General features: G+C 39.4%; 1 pseudogene; it reads right to left on the bottom strand.

The window, feature by feature from the left end:
* Nucleotides 1–4,034: 4,034 nt before the first annotated feature.
* LOC109246418 (60S ribosomal protein L7-like) lies at nucleotides 4,035–4,723 on the bottom strand (annotated as a pseudogene).
* Between the last annotated feature and the right edge of the window lie 6,543 nt (nucleotides 4,724–11,266).

Raw genomic sequence — 11,266 nt, 5'->3', positions numbered from 1 at the left:
AAAAATTAAGGAAGACTTTAATAAATGGAAGAGATGAAAGGTCAATTCTTTTCAAACTCATCTATAGCTTCAACACATTCCCAATAAAAAACCCAGCAGGTTTGTTTGTACTATTAGACAAGTTGATTCTAAAATTCATATGGTAGTGCAAAGGACTAAAATTGCCAAAATGTCTTTGAAAGAGAAAAAGCAAAACTGGAGGATCAACACTACCTCATTTATGAAGCCACAGTTATCAAGATAGTATGTCATCGAGAGAGACGCATAGATCAATGGACCAGACTAGAGAGTCCAGAAAGAAACCTACACCTATATGAACAGCTGATTTTTGACAAAGGTGCAAAAGCAATGCAGTGGACAAAAGATAGCTTTTTCCACAAATAATGCTGGAGCATTATAAACAAAAATGAATTTTGACCCACATCTTGTGTCATTAAAAAATTAACTCTAAATGGATTATAGATACAACTGTAAAATAGAAAACTATAAAATGTCTATAATAATAATAAAAAAAAAAACAGGAGAAATTCCCAAATCGTGGTTACCACAGGTTAAGCAAAATTTCTTAGATATAAAACCAAGAAGAAAACAAAATTATAAGTTGTACTTCACCAAAACTAAAAATTTCTGGTTGGTCTTCAAAAGAAATTATTAAGAAAATGAAAAGAGGGATAACTCAGTGGGTTGAGCATCCAACTCTTGATTTCAGCTCAGGTCATGATCCCAGGGTCATGGGATCAAGCCCCATGTCAGGGTCCAAGCTAAATGTGGAACCTGCTTAAGATCCCCTCTCTCTCTCTCTCTCTCTCTCTCTCTCTCTCTCCCCCTCCCTCCCTCCCTCCCTCTGTTCCCCCCCTCCCCCTGACTTGTGTTCTCTTTAGTTCTTTCAAAGAAAAAAAAGAAAGGAAGAAAAGAAAATGAAAAAGAAAAAGAAAAAGCCCCAGATGGGGTGCCTGGCTGGCTTAGTCAGTGGAGTGTGCAACTCTTAATTTCAGGGTTGTGAGTTCAAGCCCCATGTTGGGTGTGGAGATTACTTAAAAATAATTTTTTTTAAAAAAAGAAAGAAAGGAAGAAAAGTCACAGAGTGGGAGAATATGTTTGTAAGTCATATTTCTGATAAAGGTCTTATATTAATTATGTATAAAGAATTCTCAAAACTCAGTAATCAAATTTAAAGGCAGGGATTCAAAGAGATATTTATACACTCTTGTTCTCTGCAGCATTATTCACAATAAAGTGATAGGGGAAAGTGATCCAAGTGTCCATTTATGGAGGAATGAATTTAAAAAAACATGTTATATACACACAATGGAATATCTGGCCTCTTAGGAAAGAAATCCTGACATATACTACAGTTTGGATGAATCTTGAGGAAATTATGCTAAATGAAATAAGCCAGTTACAAACCAGATAATTCCATTGATAGGAGATACTTAAGATGAGTCAAATTCATAGAGATGGAAAGTAGAATGGTGGTTGCCACAGTTGGGGGGTGCGGGAGAATAAACACAATAAACTATTACAGTTTTACTACGGTTTAATAGATACAGTTTCAGTTCATCAAGATGAAAGAGCTGTGGCAAAGGATGGTGGTGATAGTGGCACAACAATATTTAACGCCATTGAATTTTACATATAAAAGTGGTTAGGATGGTAAATTTTATATTTAATGTATTTTAACACATTTAAAAAATTTTTTTAAGATTTATTTATTCATTTATTTGAGAGAGGAAGAGAAAGAGCATGAGCGGGGCAGGGGGAAGAGAGAGGGAGACACAGTATCCGAAGCAGGCTCCAGGCTCTGAGGGTTCACCACAGAGCCTGACGTGACGCTCGAACTCTTAAACCACGAGATCATGACCTGAGCTGAAATCAGAGGTTTAACCAACTGAGCCACCAAGGCACCCCTATTTTATCACAATTTAAAGCAAACTTAATAAATAGAAAACAACCCATTTTTTTAAATGGGGCAAAATGTTTGAACAGACTTTCCCCAAAGAAGATAAACAGATGGAAAATAAGCATATGAAAAGATGCTCAACATTGTTAGTCATTGGGGAAATGCAAATTAAAACCACAATGAGAGATCACTACATACCTATTAGATGGCAAAATTTAAAAATACTGACCATACTAAGTTTTGGCAAGGATATGGAAAATTTGGAATTTTCATATAGTGCTAACGGGAATGTAAATGGTAAAACGACTTTGCAAAACAGTTGGGGAGTTTCTAAAGAAGTGAAATATATTCTTACCATATATGCTCTAGCCTTTTGACTTCTAAAGAATTTACACAAGAGAAATGAAAGCAGATATCCATACAAAGACTTGTAAAAAAAATATTTATAGCAATTTTATTTGTAATGGCTAAAATCCTGGAAACAACCCAAATGTGCATCAACAGGTAAATATGTATAAACAAATTGTGGTATATCCATGTGATAGACTACTATCTCCCTCCTTTTATTAGTCCTTTTTATTAACAAAAGGAACATGGATAGATCTCAAAATAATTATGCCAAGTGAAAGAAACCAGACAAAACAATAGTACATACTGTATGATTTCATTTACATACCATTGCAGACAATACAAACTAGTCTGTACTGACAGAAAGCAGATCGGTGGTTGCCTGGGCATAGAAAGAAAGGAGGAGGAACAGGACAGGAAGGAATTAACTACAAAGGGGCATGAGCAAATAGCTGGAGGTGTTGGATAGCTTCCTTATCTTGATGGTAGTAGGGGTGGTTTCATGGATGTATGCATATGTCAAAACTTTCCAAATTGTATACTCTAAATATGTACAGCTTATTGCATATCCATTTTACTTCAATAAAACTGTTAACAAAATAAATAAACAAGTTTTATAAGCTCAGACTCAATCTGCCTCAGTAAATTCCACCTGTTGGTGGAGGATGGAGGGGCATAACCATTTGGAATTTTTCACTTTGGGAAATGACCAAGGAAGACAACCTGGGATGAGAAAAAAAATATTGCTGAGCCACGTGGTGTGTTCTGAAGAGGTCAAGAAGTGTTCATTTTCTCTACATTTAATCAACATAGAAGGTCTCAGAGTCAAAAGATATTGGAGCCAGGAAGGAACTTTGAGAAAGAAAATGCAGTTTAGTTTTTTTTTTCAGATGAGGAAATGAATCCAAGAGAAATAAAGGGCCTTGCTTTCAGTCAGATAGCTTGCAAAGCTAAGCATAAAATGTGAATCCTCTGAAACCTACTCTAATGTTTTTTATTTTTTATACCTAGATATCCTAAACCCTTGGGTAATTGTTAGTCTAGGTTAGTCTATGAAAATATGGAAAAAGATAACACCCATGAGACTCTGAGATAATAGCTCTAAGCTATCTTTCATGACCACGTGGACAGCCCAGAAAGTAGAAGGGAACACCACTACCTCAACCTTCATATTTTCAGTTCCCAAAGCCTCTTAGACATCAGGCCCTATGTGCCACTAATGACCTCCTTACTACTGGCAGAGTCTTGACAACTTGAAACTATTACTTTTGATGTGAACTCCTTACAGGCAGAGTCAGTTCTGCAATAATGCTTGCCTTGAAAACACAAATATGGTCCAGGGTGATTCATATGGTAGGAAACAATATGAGGATGGTGCGCATTTACCCTTGCCTATGTAAAGTGAGGTCTTATGAGTGAGAAACTGGATGAAAACAGAAAACTTGGCTCAGCTGAACCCAGCGGTGTGGGACACTCAAAACGCATATGCACATGCACACAGATGCTTAATGGTCTACCAGCTAACTCTGTGCGCTCCGTGTGTTATGTTGTCCCATCTAAGTCTGGTGTTAAATTTTTCCTCTGACTTTACATAACCTACCTTCCTACCCCTTTACGGTGAGTCACAAGCTGCTACCCTTTCAACATTCACGTCCTCATTGAAGTCTTTTTAAGATAAAGTGCCATGTTTACTTTATTATTTATGAATTTCCCTTTTTTTTTCTAACTTGGAAGTGGTCACTGTTTATTAACTGAACAGATTATAAAAATAATCATGGGAGACACCTTAGTTCATCCTTCTAACACGTCTGTTAATCTGGTCTTCCCTGTTGGTCACCATCTCTACCTTCTACAATATCGGTGATCTTTTTCTTCATTCTTCCTCGGGGAGAAGATAATTGGAAGGGCTGCAGGAAGTTGTTTGCTTCTCTGAAATATTTTCCAACAGGACAGACCTCATGAATAAGACCCTCCATGTAGACGATGCCCTTTTCCCCAAGAGTTTGAGCAATCAAAGTGTTATCTGTCAGCACAATTGACTTTTTGTTGATTTTGCCATGACTATGCTGGCAGATCAATTTATTTACTGATCTCGGGTTTGGGTACCCCATGCAGTATATGGCTCCACCATCCTCAGATGTTAACTGAAGCCTTGCTGAGCTTAACAAAGGTTCCACTGAAGAACTGACAAAGATAAAGTGTCAACACCTTTTGGATTTTTGGGCTCACACCGCTGATATCTCTGATCCTGAAAACAAATGCCCACTTCGGTTCCACATTACATAGAAGTTGTTTGCATCTCTTGCCCAATCCTCACAATTCGAATCTTACTTCTTCCCTATTCTGGCGCTTAGCTTTTTCATAGATAAGCTTCATCCTTGCCTTGGGAAGCATCTTTTGAGCATTTTTCTCAGGTGCTTGATCTTCAGCACTGTAATACTTTTTCTTAATGGTTTCTGGCACAGCAGAAACCTTCTTTTCTCCATTCTCCATTTCTTTTCTCCAGAAAACTTCTTTTTCTCCATTCTCCATCCTCTGTTTTGGCTGCCTATGAATTTCTTAAGTTATGAGGCTACTTATGAATTTTTTAACCATTTAGCATGTGTAAAACTGTGCTAGCATTTTTATTAGGTTCCTATACTTTTTTGTTTAATGTGTCATTGATGAAGTTCTGTAATGTTGTCTCTCTGATCCCATCTTTTCCCATAAACCCTTTCATTTCTCTTGCACTGTTGTGCATAGCACAGTGATTTTTATGAGTGCATATGCCACATTATAGAGGAGCTAAATCAGGAGTGTAGGGTAGACCCTTGAAATACTAATTTTGGGTCCAGTAGCTGTGCCCATGCATATGCACACACATACATACATACACAAACACACAGAATTTTGTTTAAATACTGCTGGGCTGGTGTCCTGTCATAAAAGTTTGCTTCAGAGCTGACAGGAGAACAAAGTATCCTTTTCAGAGTCAGCTCACACAATGATTGTTAGTTACAGCATACCAGTCCTTTGTTCCTTCTGAGCAGTGACTGATCTTGGATGCAATGGAGACCATTAGTACTGGTCAACCAGCAAAGACAAGCATTAAGTCAGCTCATACATAATGGATCAGGCTTAGCAATGACCCACCCTCTTGGCATCTTAGTTGCTGGTAACAATATAAGTCAAAGCATGTTCCATTATGGTCTGCATCATAATCATGTGGGGAACTGAACAGAATGCAGATGCCTGGGCTCCACTCTTTATCTGCCAAATCAGAGCCTCTAAGATCAGCAATGAATCAGCATTTTGTTTTTGTTTTATGTTAATTAATTAATTTTTAATGTTTATTTTGATTTTTTAAAATGTATTTATTTTGAGAGAGACAGAAAGCACAGTGGGGGAGGAGCAGAGAGAGAGGGAGAGAGAGAATCCCAAGTAGGCTCTGTACTGTCAGCCTGGAGCAGACATGGAGCTCAAACTCACAAACTGTGAGATCATGACCTGCGCTGAAGTCTGACACTTAATCAACTGAGCCACCCAGATGCCCCTATTTATTTATTTTGAGAGAGAGAGAGAGAGAGAGAGAGACAGAAAGCACATGCACGAGCCAGGGAGGGGCAGAGAGAGGGAGAGAGAGAATCCTAAGCAGGCTCTGTGCTGACAGCAGAGAGCCTGACATGGGGCTCTAATTCACAAACTGTGAGATGATGACATAAGCCAAAGTCAAGAGTTGGAGGCTTAACTGACTGAGCTACCCAGGTGCCCCCATTTTTTTTTTGGTGGGGGGAGGGGCAGAGAGAATCCCAAGCAAGCTCTGCACTGTCAGCACAGAGCCCAACACCGGATTTGATCCTGCAAACTGCAAGATCATGATTTGAACTGAAACCAAGAGTCAGACACTTAACTGAGCCACACAGGCGCCCCAAGGAAGATGCATTTTGACAGGCATTTAGTCATCCTTAGGCACCCTGAACTTTGAGAACCCCTGGACTGGACTGTCTACATGAATTGCAGCAAGACACATGATACAGAGCCAGTCTCTGGAGTGCTTAATACTAAGCTTAACTTCTTTTTTACCTAAAACAGCTGGCTCTTACTCCATTTTACATATTATTATTATCCAATTACAATAGCTTTTGTCCAATTTTAAATCATTATCGTTGAGGATTTGTCACAGGTGCCACATGTTGACATGTTGTGAGGGAGAGCGGGTTGATAGAAAAGTTCCAGAGAGTACTTTGACATAGTAGAGAGTGTTGTTCTGTAGCTGGTTCATTAAGTTCATATCTCATCTGTCAAAAAATTTTTACAACTATTTTTTCAGAACTTTGAACTAAATTCTCTGGTATGTTCTGAAACAAAGACAGGACACCTGGAGCTTCCTAATGAATACTTTCTATCTTCTATAATCTAGCCACTGATTAATTGGTACTATGATCTGAACTTGTGTACTAGATGGGCTGGGAACAAAATACCAGTTAAAAATTGCAGAGATATTTATGAGTACACTAAAGGAATATAATTATTTTTCTGGAGACGATAACCATTATCATGATGTAGCATACAGTAATGTTTTGCAATCACCAGCAAGTATTAATGTGATGTTTAACATCTTCCACCTTGGAAGATGATTCAAGTCACAAGAAAAATAATGAAAGATCTTAACTTAAAAGAGATCTTTTAAAGATATCTCTCTCCTTAGCAGACTCAAATACATATTACAAAATAATTCTAGTAGTACTTGCTATGTTGGGAGGAAAAAAGCAAGTTCTGTCTTCTAGAGTGTACAAGAGAACATTGTAATAAAGATGTTTTTGAAGTAAACAATGAAGAAAATGGACATTACAGACTTAAAATGGATTTTCTTTGTCTCTTCTGAAATTATTGAAACAAGAACTAGCAAGAAGGAATTTATTATGCATGCTTCATAAAACGGTACCATGTATCAGAAAATCAATGTGAGAATTAGCTAAGTGGTAGAAACCTCCATTACCAGAAGAAGCTATGCTGACAATTCATCTTGTCCACCTTTTCTTTTTTCTTTTTAAATTTTTTAGAGTTTATTTATTTTTGAGAGAGAAAGAGAGAGAGACAGAGCTTGAGCGGGGTAGGGACAGAAAGACAAGGAGAAACAGTCTGAAGCAGGCTCCAGGCTCCGAGCTGTCAGCACAGAGCCTGAGTGGGGCTCAAACTCACGAACCGCGAGATCATGACCTGAGCCGAAGTTGGACCTACTGAGCCAGCCAGGTGCCCCTTGCCCACCTTTTCTAAACAAAACTTGACTTTACCTATTCAAAAATTCTCACTTTCTAATGGTATGATAAGTGCCAAGGTTGGTGTGGTATTTAGGAGTAAAATGTCATGATAACTACAACTTAATTTCAAAGGGTATAAATATATATAAAGTTCAGAGAAAGAAAAAACAAATACAGCAAAATATTAACTATTCCTGAATCTACAAAGAAGGTACATGGGTGTTCACTTTAGTATTCCTTCCACTTTTCTGATGTTTAAAATTTTCCATAATATAAATCTGAAGGAAAAAAAAAAAAAGAAATACACAATTTAGCCACTTAAAGTCAATGAAAATATTTAGTCACTCCAGAAACCCGTGTAATCATAGCCAAGCCTGTGAGTACAATTTAGTGTGTAATTCTGGTTTTATGACTTAGCGTTGGCACTCCTCTAAAATTACAGCTGAAGAAGGAAGTGAAACCTGAAACCGCCCTACCTACTGCAATTCTTTTGATACCATGCATATTCCCCTCCAGAAGTATGACTTGTATAGTAAACGTTACAATGGCTTTCTACCTTTAGGCCCCTTGTCAAAAGATTTGTCCTCTTTCTGTGATTGACTAGCAACTGAATTGTCATAGTGTGGAGATCAAAATGAGAAGCAGCTGCAGAGAACCGGTTTTACATAAGTCTTCAAACCAGTGGGGATGTAAAACAGGAAAAGGTTCTTAAATAGACTTGAATAAAATTTTTATTTATCAAAATAAGTGACAACGTGGATTTATTCATGGAGTGAAATCATTGAATCGGAATTTTCCCCTGGAAGGGTCACAGATGTTTAAATATTGCATATGTTTATATTTTTAATATGTTATGTATATTTCCGTTTCAGGAACTTGAAGTAACTAGTTCATCTCAGATTCCCTTTTCGTCTCTCTGTGTCATCATCCTTCTTCTGCAGACCCCACTACTTCTGTCTCAGCCTTTCATACTTGAAGGGGGCCTCTGGGCAAAGAACCGCATGTCATCTGCAGAATGAGGAGGGCTAAAGCGCCTCCCAGCCCTCCTGGATCGCATAGCAGTTCAGCTGCATTTTCTTTGCCAGCAAATTGTCTTGTTTACTTTCCTCACCCCCTGAGAACCCACTGGCCTCGGGATCTCTTCAATCAATACTTTAAATGGCCCCTTTCCTGAAAGACGAACAATGAGATTTTAACTCTATGTCTCGCTGTCCTTCGTTCTCTCCTTCCTTTTTCCTACCAGCTTTCATTTCTGTAAGTCCAACAAATGATGAGTTTATGAGTTTCTAATATTAGCCCTTAGGCTGCCTGACCTATTAACCCTTTCACAGCTGGCTTCCCTCTGCACCTGCTAGACCATTATAGTTCTAAACTCCATGGAAACCAAAAGATTCTTAAAGCAAGCTTAGTAAAGGCCCGTTTTCCATTCTCCTAGAAATGCAAGTTCATGGCAGGTGATGTGTCTAATGGGGTTAGCTGGGCCTAGTTAAATTCTCTACTGGACCTCTCAGGTATAACCACATGACTTCCCAGTTACTAAATATTTCCGTGTAGGTCATCATGCACATATAGTTCCAGATGCAAAGTTAAAGTTATGACCAGACAAACACAGAAACACCTGCACATAGTTTTCTAAAGCACCTTCAAGATGACAGGTATTGTGTATGCTCATCTGCCGCTATTATTAGAAGCACTTCATACTAAGCTGGTATTGAGGATGAAGTGGATTAAGACTTACAGAGCCCGAATGGTAAACACATGACACAGGGCTTTGGGGGCAGGCTCCATGGTGTGCAGTTTTGTTCAGCACACACCTCAAATGCTCAGTAGTGAAGCCTGCATTCAGGGCACTTTCTAAGCAGCAGAGAGGCAATCCAAATGTTTAAACGACTCATCTAAACTGACCTTCCACCACAGCCCAACTAATCTCAGGGGATGGGCAAACTGACAGCACAATGCCAAGGTAAAAAGCACTGGAGGGGAAGCAAGGGAACCACAGATGCCCACCAATTAAGCAGATGAATCACCATGTCCCTCCATGCCTGTTTCCGCTGAAGTTCAAGGACAAGAACACCTGACTCATCTGGAGTCAGGTAAGGTTGTTTGGAGCACTGCAGATAATGCTGACCACTTGGGTCACTTAGTGACCATGCTTGAAACATGGAGTGATGCTGAAGGGCAAGCACAAATGGGATGCCAAATGACAGCAGACACTCTGAACACCTGGGTGGCTCAGTTGGTTAAGCATCTGACTTTGGCTCAGGTCATGATCTCACAGTTCGTGAGTTTGAGTCCTGCATTAGGCTCTGTGCTGACAGCTCAGAGCCTGGAGCCTGCTTCAGATTCTGTGTCTCCCTCTCTCTCTCTCTCCCCCTCCCCCACTCATGCTCTGTCTCTCTCTCCTTCAAAAATAAGTAAAAACATTAAAAAAAATTTCATTTTTGAGAAAGAGAGAGAGTGCAGGTGTACATGAGCAGGGGAGGAGCAGAGAGGGAGACAGAGGATCCAAAGCAGGCTCTGCACTGACATCAGCGAGCCCAGTGCTGGGTTTGAACTCACAAACCATGAGATCATGACCTGAGCCAAAGTCAGATGCTTAACAGACTGAGCCACCCAGATGCCCCAACACAAATGTTTTTACATGATGATCTAATTAGTAACTAGAGAACCATTAGATAGAAAACTCAGCATAGCTGTGATGTGACTGCCACTCAAGGAGAATCCTAGAAGTGGGGGCAGTGAGAGAGCAGGAGCCTTTGACAAATGTGTGCTTGAGATGGTAATCTTTTAAGAACTACATCTGTTCAGAGGGTGAGAGGGCAAACAAATAGGTATGGAAGATTCCACCACCTTCCAGCAGAGACATTTGGTGGAAAACTACTTGAACTGGGCCGGGAGTGGTGCACATCTACCAGCCACTCTCTGTAGATCTAACTTGTGGACCCTACCATCCCCCAAGTGAAGAGAGAGCAGCATGAGGGCAAAGACACACCCAAGTAAGACCGCTGAATGAATCTTGCTTCTTTAGAGGATACACAGGATAATCAACAGATAGTAAAATGAAGCCGGTGGAAAAATACCAAAAACAAGAGAAGGGGCAATATCCTCAGACTCAGATAATCAGTTGGAATCCGGGGGAGGGGGGGTGGGTGGTGGTTAAAGTTTGGGAAATTTTTCCTGCTCAAAAGAATGCAAAGTAACTGACCTCTTTGAAACAAATTCAGAAGAGCATAGGATAGATGGAGATGGAAAGACAATGGGATGAAAAGAAAAGGGAGGTAGGTGAAATGGCTGAAAAAGCAGAACTGAAATCCATGATACAGACAACGAAGAGCAGAATTGGCAATGTGGTGTCACCTTCCTGGACGACAGGTTAGCAACATGTATCAATATCCTTAACTATGAACATGGCCTTTGACCCAACAATTGTATTTCTAAAACATTTAATCCAAGGAAATAGTAAATTTGTGAAATTTTGCAAATTTGCAAAAATATAACTACAGGATGTTACTGAGGGATTCTTTTTAAATATTTTTTAAGTTTCTTTATTTATTTTGAGAGAGAGACACAGCGAACGGGAGGGGGCAGAGAGAGATGGAGAGAGAGAATCCCAAGCATGTTCTGTGCTATCATCACAGATCCCGACACAGGGCCCAAACTCACAAACCATGAGATCATAACCTGAGCTGAAATCAAGAGTCAGATGTTTAACTGACCAAGCCACCCAGGTGCCCCTGAGGGCTTTTTTATAGTAGAAAAATAAGTTTTCACCAATGGG

Source organism: Panthera pardus, unplaced genomic scaffold, assembly GCF_024362965.1.
Source record: "Panthera pardus isolate Hobbes unplaced genomic scaffold, ASM2436296v1 HiC_scaffold_2, whole genome shotgun sequence".
Lineage (NCBI taxonomy): Eukaryota > Metazoa > Chordata > Mammalia > Carnivora > Felidae > Panthera > Panthera pardus.
The sequence above is the reverse complement of the archived record's forward strand: the minus strand, read 5'-3'. Positions and strand labels throughout refer to the sequence as shown.